The following is an 18,068-nucleotide window of genomic DNA, read 5'->3' on the forward strand; positions in this document are numbered from 1 at the left end:
CGAGGGCATTACATGATTGCTAATAAATTACTCCATCCGACTGTAACTTTCTTCCCTTCCTTGCAGCTGCCCACCTTGAGCCCACAAGAGGAAGGAGCACGGGGAGGAGGTTGTGCTTGTGGGGGGTGCAGAACAAGGGAAAACAGAGAAGCCGGCTTGAACCATCTCTCTTGCGATGTGCCCTCTGCATTATCACCCACTGGCCTCGATGCCAGCTGACAGACCTCATCCAAACACTTGGCTGGGATTTGGGGACTTCTTTTAACGCCTGGTACGTGGGCAGTGGTGAGGAGGTCTGTCCCTCTTCTGTGGTCTCTGTGCACTTGAGGAGGAGGGGTCTGGAGGGTCTCAGGTCAAGGGGAACATCCATGGGGAGACAGGCATCATTCAACACCTCCATTCTCCGATGCAGGGAAGACACAATTGTGTGGCTCTCAGCAGTGACCTCAGAGTGTCCACATGTCCCGGAACATGTGTCCTAGGTGTGTGCATCCTCCTGGTTCCTGGTGGCCATGTGTCAGTGGCTCAGAGTCCACACACGGAGGCCACAAGTGGCTGTTCTGATGGGGCTTAGAGGGAGTAGGCCCGGCTTATGCCTGCGCTTAAAGCCTCTCAACCGAGGGCTGGCCCTTCTCAGTTTCCCGTTGCCTGTCGAGGGGCCTAGAGCTAGGCTCTGGTGCAAAATTTCCCACAAGCACCTGGCCCTTCTCCCCGCCTACCCTTCTTACTGTGCACTCCCTGGGCACTCGATGATCTGAAATCCACTTGGAAGGGTTTTTGTTTTGTTTTGTTTTCCCTCCTTGACACCTTGGAATGCAGTGGGCCGTCTCTTTCTGCTGAAGGATTTCCCATTACCCTGTGGGCTCGAAGGGGGACCCCAGGCCCAGAGCACGGAGGTAGCGTACGTGGTTCTCATCATGGGTTTAGTCCTGTCTTAACTGCCCCGGGGATGCTGCCCTATTTGCCCCCCTCTCTGTACCGAGTCCCCCCGACAGCAGCGCCCCGCCCCCTCAGGCCAGCCCACCTCCAGCCTCTCTGACTGAAAGGAACGTTCATGCCTGGGCCATCTGTTTGTTTAAACTCACCCCGTGCCAGTCCATGTTAAATGCAACAGAATGGAGAAAAATGTCATTCTTTGTCGGCCTCTGATCAAAGAGAGGATATAAAAAAAATTCAAGATGGATTTCTGAAGGACAATGTTGTACACATTCCCTGTGTTTCCGAGCTGCGGTGGTTAGTTGATTTTGGGGGGAAAAATCTTTTTTCCCCCCTTTTGATCCCGGGGAGAAAACACTCACACAAACACGTCTTGGCACCACAAACATTGCAAGATGGGCCCTTGTCTGTAGCCTCCCCGGCTGGCTGGCTGGCGGGTAGAAGGTGCTGGCTTCTCATTTATCAACAACACGAGAGAATTTGGAATACGACTCACTGCAGCGTGCAGACCCTTTCCTCCTTCTGCGGGCATTCAAGGCGAGGTCACTGTCGTCTGGGGTGACTCAGGACCCAGGATGCTCCCCCCGTGCCCAGAAACTGCCGGCCCGGCTGCCCCCTCCGTCTCCTTCACCCCCAGCCATTAAGAGTACGTTTCTCCCTCACTCCTTCAGCCGTGGAGCAAATGCAAATAAAAAGCACTTAAAATGGTTAACATTTCCTGTCACTGAAGGCATTCGTTAGGGGCGGGGGTCGCTGAGTTTTCAGTGTATTTTCATAGGAAAACTCATTTCAGATCTGCGGCAGGAACTCGGACAACTCACACAGCGGGCCTCGGGGTTTGCCGGGAGCCCGAGCCCTGAGTCAGCCGGGTGACCCTTTATGTCATGTGGGTACAGGAGAGCAAATACCCGGCTTCACACTGAGGCCAACCTGGGGCCCAGCTCCGGAAAAAATAAAATAGGCTCTTGCCCACCCCCTCTCCCCTTGACGCATTTTCTTTTCCTTTATTGGAGAAACCCTCTCCCCCCAAATTTGGTAATTTATTTTGTTGTGTTTCTCTATTGATCGTTTAGCTAGTGAGTTTGCTGGCTTCCTGGATGCTCATTTCTGGTTCTGCACAAAAGAGCCACATTTCCTTTTGGAACCGGGACCAGGAGACAGACAGCAGCAGACATTGGAAATTGTGAGTACTCTTCCTCCACCGCCTCTCTGCCCCTGTCCGTCCGTCCGTCCGTCCTGCCTCCCCTTTCTTTCTCTACCAGCACACTGTCTGTCGGGCTCCTCCGCGAACCCCTCTGGCAGCCCTCGGCACCACTCTGGCTTTTGGGAAAGGAACCTCTACAGTTTCTGCACAAACATCCATGGGGAGGGGAGGGGTGGGGAGGGTGCTTACCAGCGTGACTCCCTCTACTTCTCATTTTGAGGCTCCGAAAGATGGCGAAAGTACACAGAAGGAGGCTGGCTTATTTCAGGGCGAGCAGTGAGTCCCCACTGAATTTACCTAATAAAACGAATTTTAAAATTTTCATTTTCTCATTTTGTTCCAGCAGAAAATGAGCTTGCCTTTATAATGTCCAGATCTTTCAAACTGAGTGAGAAATTAAGTTACAAAATGTAAATACTTTGGTATACATGCACCCGCGCGCGCGCGCGCACACACACACATATATATATGAAATGAAGTAATCCCTGACGGTAATGCAATAGCAAGCCTGACTTTAGGCTCCTAGGACATTTAAAAAAATTTTTATGACGTGCAATAAAGAAAAGTAAGATTCAGTAAAAATGTTTCTCTTTACAAATGGATGCTTTGTGATACTTAATAAATTTAATTGTAATTTTCATTTAACATGAGTTGCTTATTTCTTAAAAATCTTCTGAACGTCTTTGTGAAATATTGGGAGGATTGTAAGAATGTTAATATTCTAGTCTACAATTTACTTCTTTTCACGAAACTATTCCAGGGAGTCAGGGCAGTTTTGAAAGGACACAGTTCTCCGATGAAAAGAATACCCTGCACTTAATTACGAAGAGAAAGTAATTAATGCTCAAATTTCAAGGCAAATCCAGTGATCGGTTAGGAGCAGGGAGAATGAGAAAAGCAAGCCAGTTATTTGCCTAAGAAAATCCAGAAATTGACCTCATTCGGATGGATAACCGGAATGTGATTATATTTTTAGGGAAAAGTTACACAAACTTCAAAAATGGTAGTTGTTTTGCTTAAGTGCCTGGAAAGGGGATTCAGAATAATATTTGGGTTATCCTAGTTTTGTGCTCTCGTGTTCGTGAAGCCTCGTCAGGTTAAAGAACCCCAGGGTGGGTGTGAGCACGGGTGTGTGTGTGTGTGTGTGTGTGTGTGTGTGTGTGTGTGTGTACCCCCTTTGCCCCCAGCCCCGGGGGAGTGTGGGGAGGAAAAGGTGGGTGCCGACCACTGGGAAAATAAATCTTCACCCCAGAAATTCATAACTCATCGAAAACTCTTAGAAATTAAACATAGCAATGCTCTCACTCTCTTTAACCTCCTCTTTGGGGGTGACAGGGGAGGGCAAGATTGCTGCAGACCAGAGGCACGTCAAAAGGCTGTGGCCACTTTCCTGCGCGTCTGCCTGGAGTATCCCGTCCTTGCCCTCCTGGCTATGAAACCATGGCACAGGGCGACTGAAACACATTTTTGAAGCTTTCAAATTGGATTGCCAGAGCAGAAACCTTGGCATTCTGATGCGGGCTCCCTTGCTGCCCGGCAGATGGCGCTGTGACTTCTGGAGTGGCCCGTGGGGGTGGGGGTGGGGAAGACACTGAGATTCAGCCCGAAATCCCATCAGGTCCCCCCATCAGGTCCCCCTTCACCTCCCCCCGGGGTGCGTCCAGTCAGCTATAAACGTAAGAAGTAAAGAGTTTTTGAGGCCTCACTTGAAACACGCCGAGCTGTCAAAGTATTTAAAGTATTTAAGCCAAATGTTAATTAGCAAATGTGTCGCCCTCCTGGAATGGTCCGAGACGGCGCCCGGCTAGCGTTCAAAGAAGTATTTCCCGGAGATGTTTGAGATAAAAATGGAAGAAGCTTAGTAGCTATTTCAAGATCTGATCTATGGCCTGTTTATATTACGCAGGAAAAAAGATACCCTTACGATACTCCTGTAATAATCACGCAGAGTGTTACATGGCCATAGCACTGCGTGGAATTTTATGTGCAGACAAATGGCCAAGGAAAATCAGGCATGTGCAGATAGTGATGGGATCAGAGTCTCACCCTCTCAAAAACGGCTTTTCCATACGTGTGGGAATACGCGCCCTGGACCTTGGCTTTTATTCTGTCGGCACCTGCTAAAATGGGAGCTGCCAGATTCTTACGGCTTCTACCCTTCCTCTCCCAGGAGTGCTTTCAGGATGACTGTGTCCTCCTCCTCCACTGGGAAGAATGTCTACTTTATTTCAAAAGTAAACAAATATTTTTTGTCCTCGTCTTTTGCCAGGGAGAATCCCAAAATATGATGAGCACATCCTTCAATATATTTAATGTTAAAATTAAAATTAAGACAATTTTGGATGATTCCAATGTTTTTGTTCTTCACGGGACAACAGGATTCCTTAATTTGTTTTAGGTAATAATTTGCCACATTGTTTTTTTAATTTGAAAAAAAAAAAGCATGCATGTTGAAACTACTTGAAATGCATACCAAGAGAAGGGTTTTTTTCTTTTCCTAAAAATGATGTTATCGTTTGTTTTGGGGGAAGAAAAAGATGGTAAGGGAATTAATTTGACTCTAAATGTGAAATAATATTTAAGGACATAGATATGAGTACGTGTAATATAGTAGAATGCCTTCATTGCGTCTAGTAGTGATAAAATATTGTTCTTTAAAAATTTAATCGAATGATGTGCTGGCTTTTTTTTTTTTTTTCACTTGTATGTATTTACAAAGTGCAAGTTACCTACTGCTCGTAAGTCTGCGTATTAACAAGATGATCGTGCAAGAAACCCAGCTGTTTAAATAAATTCTGTTCTGCTTTAAAGATTTTGCCCTTTGGGGGGAAAAGTCATTTAAGTATTGAGTGGCAGTGACCAGCCAACAATAGTTAAAATGAAAATAAATCTTCCCGAAACTTAGTTCTAATTTTCTTGAGCAAGATACTAACCCATAAAAAATAAACATTGTTTATTGAGCCACATTTGTATCAAGTGAAACTTTGTAAATTGATACGGAGAAAATATGAACTTGTATGTCCCAAATACTTTGGTCTGTTAGCAGAACAGAGAGAGCTATTTGATATGTAGAAACTGAAGAAAATAACATTAGTGATTCTGGAGAGAGATCCTTTCAGATTTGTGCAGACCCAGGGAGGTGATCGTATTAGAATTAACACAAAAATTTTTGTGTCACTGGGCACCGTGGCTTAAGGGACAATTTAAGGACACCAGATATTAATGCTGACTTACATTTTTGCTCCGGCCAACCTTCTTACCATCTTGTTCATTTCCAGAAATCACATTCGTGACAGTTCTAATAGGCCATTCAACAGCGAACATTTTCTCATTTAGCCGAAAATATTTCAGGTTTCAAAAACCCAGCAAGGAACAGCGCTTTCAGACTTCATGTATATGAATAAGCTTGTTTGGGGCAAGACTTTTGTGGAAAATGAACTCAATCAGACTCTTTGCCCAATTTCAGTCTAAAATATTTTTATGTTTCCATTTGCCGACCGACCAGGCTGCTGGGACCTGAGTCGATGCAGGGGTGATTGTCTCCTCTCTTCTGGGCTTTTACTGTTTTAATTTTTACTTCTTAAATACTTTTTTTTATACTTTAGTCTTTACTGTTTTATTTTGGTGAAAGGGTGGAAAGTGGCCCGGGTGCCACGTTTGCCTGTGGGTTTACAGAGACGCAGAGGCCTGTGTGGCCAGCAGGGAGGACAGGCCGCACAAATCCCTGGCTAGGAGCGGAGGTGCGCCATTGCGGAGTCTGAGTCCTGTGTTTGTAAACTTTCCACTTTCTGTTTTTTGAGAAAGTCACGTCTGATCTCTGCCAACAGAGGTGGGGAGGCGCATTTACTTCCCTCCTAACAGCTGAATGCAATCAGAGCTCTTACTTTGTGTTGTGTTTTAGTTAAAAGGTAAAAGAAAAGAGAAAAAAGATACCCAAACAAACCAGAAGACACATTCAGCATCCAGTCTCGGACCGTGAATGGATAGAGCCGTCAGTGGGGGGATAAAGCCCACAGGACACAATGCGTTTAGCTCCTCCTCCTTCCCTCCCGTGAAATTCTCTCAGAAGGAGATGGGGAATCGTGGGATTCCATTCAGGGGTCAGCGAACACGTTTAAGCTGCATGTCAGGAGAAAGAAGGCTGAGATCCTTTGTGCAAACAAGTGCCAGAATATCAAATCCCTGCCTGTCTCTCAGAAATGCTCTGAGTGTCTCTGAGCGGTTTGGGGAAACAAGCCTTGCGTGCCACTTTTCTCAGTGGCCCTGCCACGGCCGCCTCCAAGGTGCCCAGCAGGATCCGTGCCAGGGCCCCAAAGTTCCACGCTGACATTCCCCTGGAGGGGGTCTGGGCACGCAGCTGCACCCCCAGGCTGCGGTTGGGCTTGCCCTGCTGGGGACAGAGCCACGTTCCCAATGGGAGCCCTCGGATCACCCGGCCTTGCGGCACGAGCACCTGTGGCCACGGACCAGGCCTGGACAGGGGCTCAGACAACAATGCCATGTTGCCGTTCTGTGATGGCTGCTCTTGCTGACCACCCCGGTGCCCCACCTTCTTGGAACCCTAATCTTGGACACTCAGCCACTTAACAAATTACCGTGTTTTCGTTTGCCGGTTGACTGTCTCCCCTGCCTAGAATCTAAGCATTGGGATTGTTGCAGACTTACGACAAGGGTGGGTGTTAATCCAGAGGTGGCCACGTCCCAGGCATGGCCTGGGACAACTGGATACTGCCTGCCAGGGACTGCAGACTGGTAACAGACTGCTGTTACCCTCGTCTGACAGTTGAGGAAACTGAGTCCCGGGGAGGCCGAGTGAGACCCTCGAGGCCTCACAGCTGCTGTGGACTCGAATCCAGGCCAGGGGATCACAGACCCCACATTGTGCAGCAGGGCCTGAGCGCTGTGCTCAGTCAGTATTTGTCGAGTGAGGTGTCACTCCTGGAGCAGGAGATTGGGGCTCACGTGGGTCTCTGCCCTCACTCGCTGCTGACCGTGGGGGATTCCTTAAACTTCCTGAGCCTCGGTTTCCTCCTGCATAAAATGGAGCTGACAATCTTCCTTTTCCAGGTTGTGAAGATTTGAGACTGTGAACGCAAAGGCGGGGCCGATAGATCGTGCTGGATAAAGGTCTCTGGGCCAGTCCCTGGAGCCCCGAAATAAATGGGCAGAGGGGGCTGCCTGGCATCGCGTCTTGGCCACCTACCAGCCGGACACCCCAGGTGAGTCTCTTGCACTTGCTGGATCTTGGTTTTCTTTCCTGTTCCTGCTTAGAGGCTCACAGAAGGAGGGAGAGTGGAGGCCACGTCTTCCCGAAGGCATTCGCACACCCTGTGACCCTCCCATGCCAGTGCCTTCTGGTGGGAAGCGAAGCGTGGCCCACAGACCAACGGTGTCGGCGCCGCCTGGGGGTTGGTTAGAAATGTGGAGTCTCAGGCCCCACCGAGACCTCCCACGTCAGACTCCGGGTGTGTGTGCCCTGTCCTGGCCGCTGGAGAAGCACTGCCCTGGAGCACACGGGGGACGGAGGGGCAGATGCCCCATAGCTGGCTCTCTGGGGGCCCTCGGCCCTCGGTTCCTCCCCTCTTCCTGTCCTTGTCCGTCCTGTGCTGCAGGGCCCTGAGGGGCTGCCTGCACAGCCTCCCGCGTCCCTGCTTTCGGCTGGTCTGGGGGGAGGCGGGAGCCGCGGGGCGTTCAGCCCATGGTGCTGCTTGCAGGGACAGGCCCTCGCCTGCCCTCCCGTCCCGCAGTCCGGGGATGCTCGCTGCTCCCTGTGCCTGTGTGTCCCCTGGGCCCCACTCTGGTGGGCCTTTTCCGTCTCCGCAGCAACCGGTTCCAGGTATTGAATTCGCTCATTTGAAGTGCTCCGCGAAGTTTCTGTTTTTCTTGGTGGGATCTAGCACCAGCCACGTGGGGCAGGGGTCTTGAGGTCAGAAGGTCCGGGCAGGGATTGCAGCTGTCCTACTGGCGTGTGCCATAGCCCTGGAAAAGTCAGCCCCCCCCCCCCCCCCCCCCCCGCCCCCACCTGCAGCAGGTGAAATGCATAAATGGTCTCGGGTCTTCACCCCTCCCTGTGGCCAAGCCCTCTGCTGAGGATTTGCAGCTCCTCCTACCAAGAGGCAGGTGGGTTTCCTCGCCCCTGGATCCAGGTCTTGCCATCTGACTTGCTTCGGTCAGTGGGATGTTAGCAAACTTCACACAAGCAGAAGCTTGGAGACACGTGTCCCTGTTTCCAGCAGCACTCTCGCGGCCCTGCTGCCAGCATGAGACGTGGCTGTGCCGGCCTGAGGAAGGACGAAGAACGTGCAGCCCGCTCGCCCGGTCAGCGCCGTGGAGCTCCTGCACACGTAAGTCAGCCTAGCCAGTGTCGGCGGGGACGCCCAGCTGACTGCCCAGGCGCAGGGCCGGTAAATGCTGCCCTCGCGTGTCGCGAGGCTTCGTTGTGCAGCTTGCTGTGGGGAAAGCTGTTACCCAGTTGCCAGTGTGACGAGCCGCTCGCGTGGTCTAAGATGGCCCTTGAGAACACGGTCGTGCAGCCAGGCCGACGGAGACTGGGATTCCGGCTCAGCCATTTCCGAATGGCTGTCCTGGGGGAAGTCGGTTTGTTTCTCTGGGCCTCGGTGTTGTCCTCTGTAGAGTGGGGATGACAGTAGGACCTACCTCAGGGGGCTTGTGGGAATTGAGGTGATATGTGTAAGGCACACAGAGCACAGCAGGTAATAACTGTCGCCACTATTCTGAGCAGGATTAGTGATAATATTGTTATAAAAGCCAACAACCATGATCCAGCCTTCACTCTCCTCTCTCTGATCCCTGACACGTGCCCTCGAGGTTTCAGCCATGCTCACGACTGCCTGCTCCTCAAAGGCTCCATGCTGCCTCGTGCCTCAGTGCCTTTGCACATGCTGCTCCTTCCCCTGGGGTGCTGAGACTAGTGAGTCTCTTTTCTTCAAGACCCCACTTAAGTGCAGTGAAAAACTCAGGGTGGTTATCTGAATATTTCCTGTCTTCATCCTGTCCTGTCCCGGCTGTCATATGCACGAGCATATTCTCAATTCAACTCTGGGGTCCCCTTGAGTTAGCCAGATGCCCTCACTCATTCATCTAGCCGAGAAGCTACTGTGCACGGGGTGCTTGGACGGCCCTGGTCTCCGGCTGCGAACAGCATGTCTGTCGGGGCCCATAGTCCACTGGGAAGGCAGACACGTGCGTGGGCAGCCACAGGCTTTGCAGGCAGGGTTTGATGGGGCCGGAGGTGCACAGAGTTTCAGGGAAGCTGTCCAGATGGGCATCCGAATGGAGGTGTGAGAGGTCAGCCTGATGTGGGTGCAGAGGAATCCGGGCCTCTGGGTGAGGGATCCTGGGAGGGGCGCGGGGCTCTCCTGCGGGCCCCAGTGGGGAGGGGACTGTGAGGGCAGGTGTGGTCTGAGACCCGGGCGGAGGTCAGGGTGCAGGGGGCTGCTCTAGCTTCATGCCACTTGTCCCCAACCGGGCAGGCGGGGTGTGGCCACCCTGGTTTGCAGATGCAGATGCTGAGGTCCCTCCTGGGAGGGGATCCCTGTCACTCACCACCCAGGGTGGGGGGGAAAGCAGCCCTGGGCATCATATTTATGTCTCGGGGAACTGGGAGGCTGGTTTCACTGCAGAAATAGATAAGATAAAACAAACAAACAAAACACTTATTTTAGGGCATGGAGGGAGCCTGCCATTCCATGCCCCCAGGAAGCCAAGAACATAGCGACTGGATGGCGTGCCTTTCGACCGTCTCAGACGGGCGAGGGGGAGGCGGCTTCCATGGGGGCCACCTGGCTGCGTTCTGGTGTCCCCTCGTGCAGGAGTGGTGGGGCCACAGCCCTTCACACTCAGCAAGCGCGTCAGCTGGGACCACGTTGGTGGGCGGTGACGGGATCGGGCTGTCTGAGGCCCCGGGCGGCTGGAGGAGGGCAGTCTGGGCGGGGGCCCGGCTCCCCCGTCTTTGGGGCCCAGAGCCCGTGGGCCCTCGGTCACGAGATGTACCCCGCACCCGTGAGGCCTAGGGCCCGCACCAGCTAGAGGCGCGCTGTCCTGTCGTGGCGGAAGGGTTCTCTTGGGCAGCTCACCTCCGTCATCCTGGCTGCGGCGCCGTCACCTGACCACTCTCGCTGCAAAGGCGTCTGGGAAACTGCATATTTTTAGTCGGGTCCACTGCCAAGCCAAATAACACCAGAATCCTGTCAACAAGGAGGGGTGGGGTGGCGAGCAGATGTGGTCAGGCAGCCAGCAGAGGGCTGGGAGCACGGCGTGGGTCATCGGTGACTGCTGCGGACGCCCTCCCAGTTCGAAGGTGAGGGACGCGTTTCTCTTTGCAAAAACCCTTCTGGCGAGACGTTTATCTCCTCGCATTCTGGAGATTTCACTCATGAAAAACAAAATGAATTAACATGTTTCTACCGGTTGGGAAAATACGGGGTTGGGTTTTGGCCAAGACTCCCCCTAAAGTGGGTGGCATCTTTTTGGACGGTTGTTCCACGGAGAAGGAAATGGGGGCACTGAGAGGTTGGGGGTTCACCCAGTGGTTGGTGACAGAGTGGGCTTCAAATGGCAAACCCCCGCCTGGCCCCACGGTCCCGGCCACAGCCGCTGAGGGTGTCTCTGGGCCTGCACAAAGTCTGGGGCCTGCAGGGGCCTGGGGTTGGGGTCGTGCTGGGGATGTGGGCTCCCCCTTCTCAACCACACCCTGGGAGGTGCCACTGCCTCCCTGGTCCTGCTGTAGCCCCCACAACCCTCAGGCTCCTGGGTGACCCGGGGGTTTCTGCCAGCGGGCTCTCTGAGCTCAGAGCCTGGCCCTGGGAGTGAGCTCTCTCTGCTTCTGGCTGACAGCCTCCTCCTGACCTCGTTGCACACTGTGGGGCCAGAAAGGGCTCTGGGGTGGCAGCTGGTGGGACTGGGGTTCCTGGTGGGGAGCTCAGGAAGTCTGCTGGCCGCCTGTGTTCACACACCCTGAGACGCTGGGCATGGCGCTGCTCCCCGCACCCCTCCTGGGCTCTGAGGTGCTGGGCGGGGCACTACCCCCTTCCCCTGCTCTCATGGCTGGTTCCCCTTGAGAGTAGGCAGCTGGGTCCCTGCCGGGGCTGCTGAGAAGAGTGTGAGCAGGGTGGTGCTGGTGCCTGGGAAGAGCACGGGAGCAGTGGTTGCCCTGGCAACTCGACCCGGGTACCAGCCCTTGGGTGCCACAGGGACACTGCTCGAGGGGAGCGGGACACGGGCCCCATTCTCATGCTGTCACTGAGCCCTTCTCAGCCTCGGACTCCTGGCCCGCTCTTTGGGAACATTCCCCAGGTTTCTCTCACAGGGTTGCTGTGAGTTTTAGAAAGAAAAACATTTCAATAGTTAGCGTTTACGGAGCACGGATCACCGGCCAGGCCCTGTGCTAATCCGCTCACGGGACCGTGTTTCTGGTGCGCAGCTGGGTGTCTGAGCACGCTCGGAGTGACGATCAAATGTATGCCCTGCTTCTCCAGCCCCTCCTGTGCCAGGTGACCCTGAGCCGGGTTCCCCTGCCTATCACAGAGCAGGAGGGCCCTGATGGAGGTTTTGTGGCTTCCGTCGCAGGGCGCGAATGAGCAGAGGCAGCCCCGCATCTCCCCGTGGCCATTCCTGGAAACCTCGTCGCAGGACAAGTGATAAAGGAGATGGGGAAACACGGTGCGGAAATTACGTACGGTCAAGCTGTGTTCCCCAAACGGGGGCTGTCCGCCAGTGGGCTTTTATCAGGGGTGAACATCCTGCCCCCCCCTTAAATCAGAGAACACTTGTAACCAGTAAAAGTAGGCGGTTACGGACACGTCTCTTTCCCACGGACCCTGCCACGACACCTATCCAAGTTGACACTTCTGTGTGTTGCACTTAGCTTTTGTGTCTTCGGTTCATGTCAGGGTTCGGTAAACATGTAGTTAACAACTCGTCTCTTTCTTTAGAGTGCTGAGGGGCTTTAGGGCATTCTGTGGGGGGAAACCTTTTCTTGAGAGCATTGCTCAAGGAGGTCTGGTCTTACTGCACCTTCCTTTCTGGGAAGAGGCCCGGAGCCACTCAGAATTCGTCTTCGGACCCGGTAGTGCGGTCATAGGCGGGCACCTTCCTCTCTCGCAAGAAGGGTTCTGAGATGCAGGCTTGCCTGGCTGACACGGGTGCCAATTGGGGAGGCATTGGGCTTCCAAGTCACGAGTGGCCCAGCCTGAAGTAGCTGCACCACGCACAGGGTCCCTCCGGCCACGTGACGAGGCTGTCTGGCTGCGGGTGCTCGTGCGCTTGCTCCGTGCGGACAAGCCAGCATCTCAGGCAACTTGCATTCACACCCCGTGGCTGCTGTGACAGCTGACCACCGACCCGGTGGCTCTAGTCTTCAGTCTGGAGGTCAGAAGTCCGAAGTCAAGGTGTCGGCAGGGATGAGTCCTTCTGGAAGCACCAGGGGTGAATCATTGCCCTTCTCAGCTTCTAGGGGCGCTGGCACCCCTCGACTCAGGGGCCCTCTGTCCCTTCGCCCAAGCCGGCGATGTGGTGTCTTTCCACCTCCCTTCCGGTCACATCTGCCCCCTACTGTCTTCTTCTGCTGTAAGGACTTGTAAGGACCCTGGTGGCTACACTGGGCCACTCAGATGATGCACGGTACTCTCCCTCTGTTAAGGGCAGCTGATGAGAGACTCTCATTTCACCCTACTTCCCCATTGCCACGTAAGGTAACGTTTTCACAGGTTCTGGGGATTAGGATGTGGCCAGTTCTGAGGGCCCATCGTTCTTTCTACTGCATTGCTATGACCTGTCCCATTATGGTCTCAAGATAGCTGCTGCATCACCAGACATCACGTCGGCATTCAGAAGAGGAAGGAAGAAGGGCTCCAGGACTGTGACAGCTGGGTCTGTGTCATTTAATCAGGAAAGCAAACGGTTTCCCAGGAGTGTTCCAAAAGATTCCATTTATAGGCGGCCAGGAAGAAGCGGGTAGGAAGACCCCGGCAAGCGCACACGTCCGTGGTGACGGCTACAGTCCCCTTCCCAAGTTCCTGAATGCGTTTCGGCAGCTCTTGGTGGACCCACGGCAGGAAGCGGGACATGGTGGCTTCCAGAGCGCGTCTCCAAAGTTTTCCGTGGGCTCATGATGGCAGCTGTAATATGAACTTGAGCACCTGCCCCCGGATCAGTGGGGCAGGTTCTGGGCTTTACTGGTGATTTCTCCCCCAAAACACACTGACTCTGCCTGAACTCATTCAGCTAACCTGGAGGTGAGGACACACATCCCACGGGCAGTGTGGGTCCCTGGTGGCGGCAGGAGCTACTGAGGACCCACTAGGCCACCCCTGCCCCCCGACGCCCGCGTGCCCCAGCAGCATGGCGCTCCCCCAGATACTGCGTGCTCACAACATACCTGGGAAATAACTGACACTTTCGAACCCTCAAAGGCTGGTTCTCCCAGGGAGCTGGCGTCTTGTGGGAACCACAGAGAGGGACAAGGCGAGACCCCTGCCCTCCACAGAGACACAGCTCCCAAGTGTCGGGCCCCTGCACTGTGCAGGCTGTGTACTACTCTGATTGCGGCTGGGTGACACTGGGCAGGTGACTTGACCTCTCTGAATCTCGTTCCCTGGCCTGTGAGGGCCACAGGGGAGGATCACGCGTGGAAGGGGCGTGGGAGGGTCCGGGCACACACAGCACACCGAGTGCCAGCTTTTACCTGCTTGTCACCCTTTCCGAGGCACGCAGGCAGCACCAAGGCTCAGTGTCTGGATCTGACCCCGCGGGGGCGCCACACACAGCAGGGGTGGAGGGTGAGTCAGTTGGAGCCGCGTTCTTCGCTCACGCTCTCAGAACGAGCCTCGCGCGACACCGCTGAGGGTGGCCTCTGGGTCCCAGCTTAACGACCACCACCCTTCCGGCTCCGTCCCGCGTCTTCTCCACAAGTGTCTGTCTCTGGGTGGAAGCCACGGAAGGGGCCCACGAGCCGCACCTGCTGGGCCTGGCTGGGAGGGCTGACGGGGCAGAGCAGCGGGTGCTGTGGCCGCCAGGACCCTCCGTGCGCACCAGCTGCTTCTCTGCACGCGGGACGGCAGCGAGCCCCAGGGCTAGGCTGGGAGGTGGTGTCCACCTGCAGCAGCCCAGTTTACAGGTGGGGAGACTGAGGCCCGGAGGAGCAAAACCGCTTGCCCAGGGCCCCAGAGCCAGTTTGAAAGTCAGCCTGAGGCCTGGTGTCAGGGAGGAGCACCGGGCACCGGACCGACCCAACGGACCTGTGGCCCCTCCCCCCAGGTCCTGTCCTGGAGCTTTGAGGGGAGGGTGGGGGGCCGAGGCAGCTTCCCTGCGGTGCGGTGCTTAGGGGCACCTTTCTCATGTTCCTCCGAGCCCCGGCAGCCCCACCGTCCCCAGGGGGAGGTGAGAACCTGGGAATCCTCTTATCTCTGCCCAGCAGGATGCGTCCTGTGTTGTGGCCCCACCAAGGTTTCCAAGCTCCGTGATGAGCTTGCAGATTTCTGCCGGCGATTGCTTGGCTGCCCTGTGGCCGGGCTCCCCGTGGCCCTGGCCTTTTCAGCTGCTCCTGGCCCTTGGATCCTCGGGCAGGCCGGTCCCAGCGGACAGCGGTGTGAAACGCAGGGGTGAGTTCCTGCCCTCAGCGTTTCCGCCCATTCTTTGCACGGAGGCAGCCTGTGGGTTCCCTGCCAGGGCGGGGGGCCTGCGGTGGGCGCAGTGCCCTGCGTGGCCCTCGGGGGCGCTGTGCAGGCAGGCGAGGGCAGGACAGGCCTGCCTGCCTGGCCTGGGCTGGGTTTCCGTCCCTCCTTTCCCATCAGTGCCACTTCTGAGAGGCGCTGTCATCCAGCTGGGAGCGGATGGAAAGCGGTAATTAATGCAGTTCTGTGCTGCAGCGTGGCCGGTGGTCTCAAGCCCACCTCCGGGGATGGCTGTTTGAAAATGCAGATTCTCACGGGGCGCCTGGGTGGCTCCGTCGGCTGAGCGTCCGACTTCGGCTCAGGTCATGATCTCACCGTTCGTGAGTTTCTGCCCCGTGTCGGGTTCTGGAGGCTGCTTCGGATTCTGTGTCTCCCTCTCTTTCTGTCCCTCCCCTGCTCATGGTCTTACTCTCTCTCTCAAAAATAAACATCAAAAAAATACTTTAGGGGCGCATGGGTGGCTCAGTCGGTTAAGCGTCCAACTTCGGCTCAGGTCATGGTCTCGCGGTCTGTGAGTTCGAGCCCCGTGTCAGGCCGTGTACTGACAGCTCAGAGCCTGGAAGCCACTTTGGATTCTGTGTCTTCCTCCCTCTCTGCCCCTCCCCCACTTGCACTCTGTCTCTCTCAGAAATAAATATTAAAAATTAAAAAAAAAGCAGATTCTCAGGCTCATGGTTCAGAGTCAGACTAGTTAGGTCTGGGGTCCCAGGAGGGACTGTTCACAGCAGGCCCCAGGTCATTCTTGTGAGCAGGCTCGTCAGGAAATGCTGGCTGGCAGCTTGGTCGGCTCTGGAGTCAGGCCGAGTCAGGCTGAGTCTCAGCTTCGCTGCGCCTCCTGGTCTCTGCTTGTCCTAGAGCCTCTCAGAACCTCAGTCTCCTCCTCTACTGACTGGGGGTGATGTCACCTCTTACGGGGTTGTTGGGACAGAAGATTAATTCTTAATTCTTACTGTCCATAATGATGTTCAAAGACATGGCCTTCCTGGCAAAGTTTCTGATTGTCACAAGCACCGGACAGACCCCACCCAAGCGAGTCCAAAGCAGAGACCTTGAGTGTTCGGAGCCTCCTCTGAGGCCTCATCGTGGGACCAGTGCTATTTGCACTGCAAGTTCCCAGATGTTGGCAATAAAGAAGGGACTCAACTTCTTTGCTGTCCCCTGGGGTCCAGGAGCCCTGAATTGGGACACACACTGCGTAGTCCTGGGGTTCTCAGGGCTGAGGGCCGACTCTTCTCAGGACAGTGCAGGTGTGGGGGGGGGGGGCAAACACTCGCGTGTCCCACGAGGAGGCTGCGCGACACTGAGCTCCCCTCCGGAAGCGCCCGCTGAGGTCGCGTCAGGCTGGGCTGCAGAGACGGTGCACGCCAGGCCTCAGTTCCCTCCTGTGTAGGGTGGGGTGCTACAGCCCCTACTTACCCTCCCTGGAGGGCTCGGGCTGACGTGCACTATTTGAGGGTCAGCTGGCGGTCGAGGTGGTGGACATGCGCCCTCTTTCCCGGGCGAGAAAGCCGGAGGGGCCGGGAGGGACTGCTCATCTGGACCAGCACCTGGACCGCTGCTGAGGGGTGCAGCTGGCTTTGAATTTGGGCCTGTCAAGAGAGCCTCACCCCTGTCAAATCGGCTGCAAGATGGTGGAAGAGACCTGAGTGGGCGGTGGGGGTGGGGCTCAGGTAGGTCCACTGTTTGTCAGCTCCATGGTCCTTTTTTTTTTTTTTATTGTTTTAAATGTTTACTTATTTTTGAGAGAGAGAGGGAGAGAGAGTGCAAGCAGGGGAGGGGCAGAGAGAGAGGGAGACACAGAATCCGAAGCAGGCTCCAGGCTCTGAGCCGTCAGCACAGAGCCCGACGTAGGGCTCGAACTCATGAATCTTGAGATCATGACCTGAGCCACCCAGGCGCCCTGTCCCACGGTCCTTTCTCAGAGTTGGTGTGAAGGGGAGCCCGGGGGGGGGGTCCTCAGAGTTTTGGGGTCCTTGTCTTCTGTGAATTTTCGACTGTGTCACAGGGAATCCCCAAGTGCGATTCAGGGTTTCTGTTGACCCAAGGCAGGAAACTGCAGGCTTGGGTCTGGCTTTATGTTTATTGGCTTATGTTTTCCCAAAGCAGGGGCACAGTCCAATGCGGACTATGGTGGCCAGACCGAATGGCCTCGTGCTGTCTTCCTGAGGCTTTCTGGGGGGGAGGAACACACACACACCTACACACATTCACACACGTTGATTCACATGCACACATAACACACATGAGTGCACACACGTGCATGCACAGATCAGTTCACACGTATACCTACACACACAAGCACACACGCAAGCACACACACGTGCGCACACACACATTTACACCCACCTACGCAGACATTCACATACATGCACACACACACACACGCTCAGTAGGAGACCAACTTGGGTCTTAGAAACCAAGGCGTCCACCTCCCACCCCTCCGTCCCAAGCTCCTTCCTTCCTTCCTCGTCTTGGGGACAGGGGTATCGTGGGTGTCCTCTGGGCCGGTTCCTGTTCGGATTCAAGCTCTGCCACCGTGTGATCTCGGCCTTGTTGCCAGGTGTCTCTGACCCTCAGTTTCTCATCTACGAAGGGGCACTGTAACAGAACCCACCTCAAGGCTGGGTGCAGACTGGGCATGGGAGGTGTCTGGGGGAACGTGGGCGGGCCGCTAGGCTCGCAAAGCCACGAGCCCTTCCAGGCTGCATGGCCACTACCGTCCCCTGCCCAGCTCTCTTCCGATGCCTGGGGTCAGGCATCACCAGCCTGGCATTCTGTCCGCCTTTCCCGGGAGCATGTCACTGTGTCCTTCTGGGGCAACTAACACGTGTTACCTATTACTACATGTCTCGTTTCAACTTAGGGGTAAACGGGGGCCCTGTTCTCAGAGGCGGGTCTGTAGACAACGTCTTCTTGAGGAACTAGTGTGCCTTATTCACTCCCAACCTGATGGAGCCCACTGCAGCCAGCCAGGCACTGGGTAGACCCAAGCCCCGCCCACCAGGGCCACGTGATGATGGGGAGGATGAGGACATGAGGCAGTGAGCAAGGAGGTGTGTGGGAAGCATCTGTGGTCACCAAGCACTGTGGGCCACGTGCCCTCCTGGACATGGGGACAGAAGGGTGAACGGGAAGGCTCCAGCGCCCCAGCAGGGAGGGCACAGAGTGACCCCTGTAGTGAGGAGCTGTTGTCCTCTAGGCAGACGCAGGAGAAAGAGGGGCCCACGCTAAGGCTC

The 18,068-nt window shown here is 55.1% G+C and overlaps 1 long non-coding RNA gene across 1 annotated transcript in view; it reads left to right on the plus strand.

Annotated features, from left to right (window-relative positions):
- Positions 1-1,131: 1,131 nt before the first annotated feature.
- Positions 1,132-18,068, plus strand: part of LOC113604387 (uncharacterized) — a 364,860-nt gene continuing 347,923 nt past the window's right edge. Inside the window, exons 1-3 of the long non-coding RNA XR_003426303.2 lie at positions 1,132-2,119; positions 7,208-7,359; positions 8,377-8,484. This is a non-coding gene — a long non-coding RNA (uncharacterized LOC113604387). The remainder of the gene's footprint in view (positions 2,120-7,207; positions 7,360-8,376; positions 8,485-18,068) is intronic.

The sequence above is a fragment of the Acinonyx jubatus genome, chromosome E2 (genome assembly GCF_027475565.1).
Source record: "Acinonyx jubatus isolate Ajub_Pintada_27869175 chromosome E2, VMU_Ajub_asm_v1.0, whole genome shotgun sequence".
NCBI lineage: Eukaryota > Metazoa > Chordata > Mammalia > Carnivora > Felidae > Acinonyx > Acinonyx jubatus.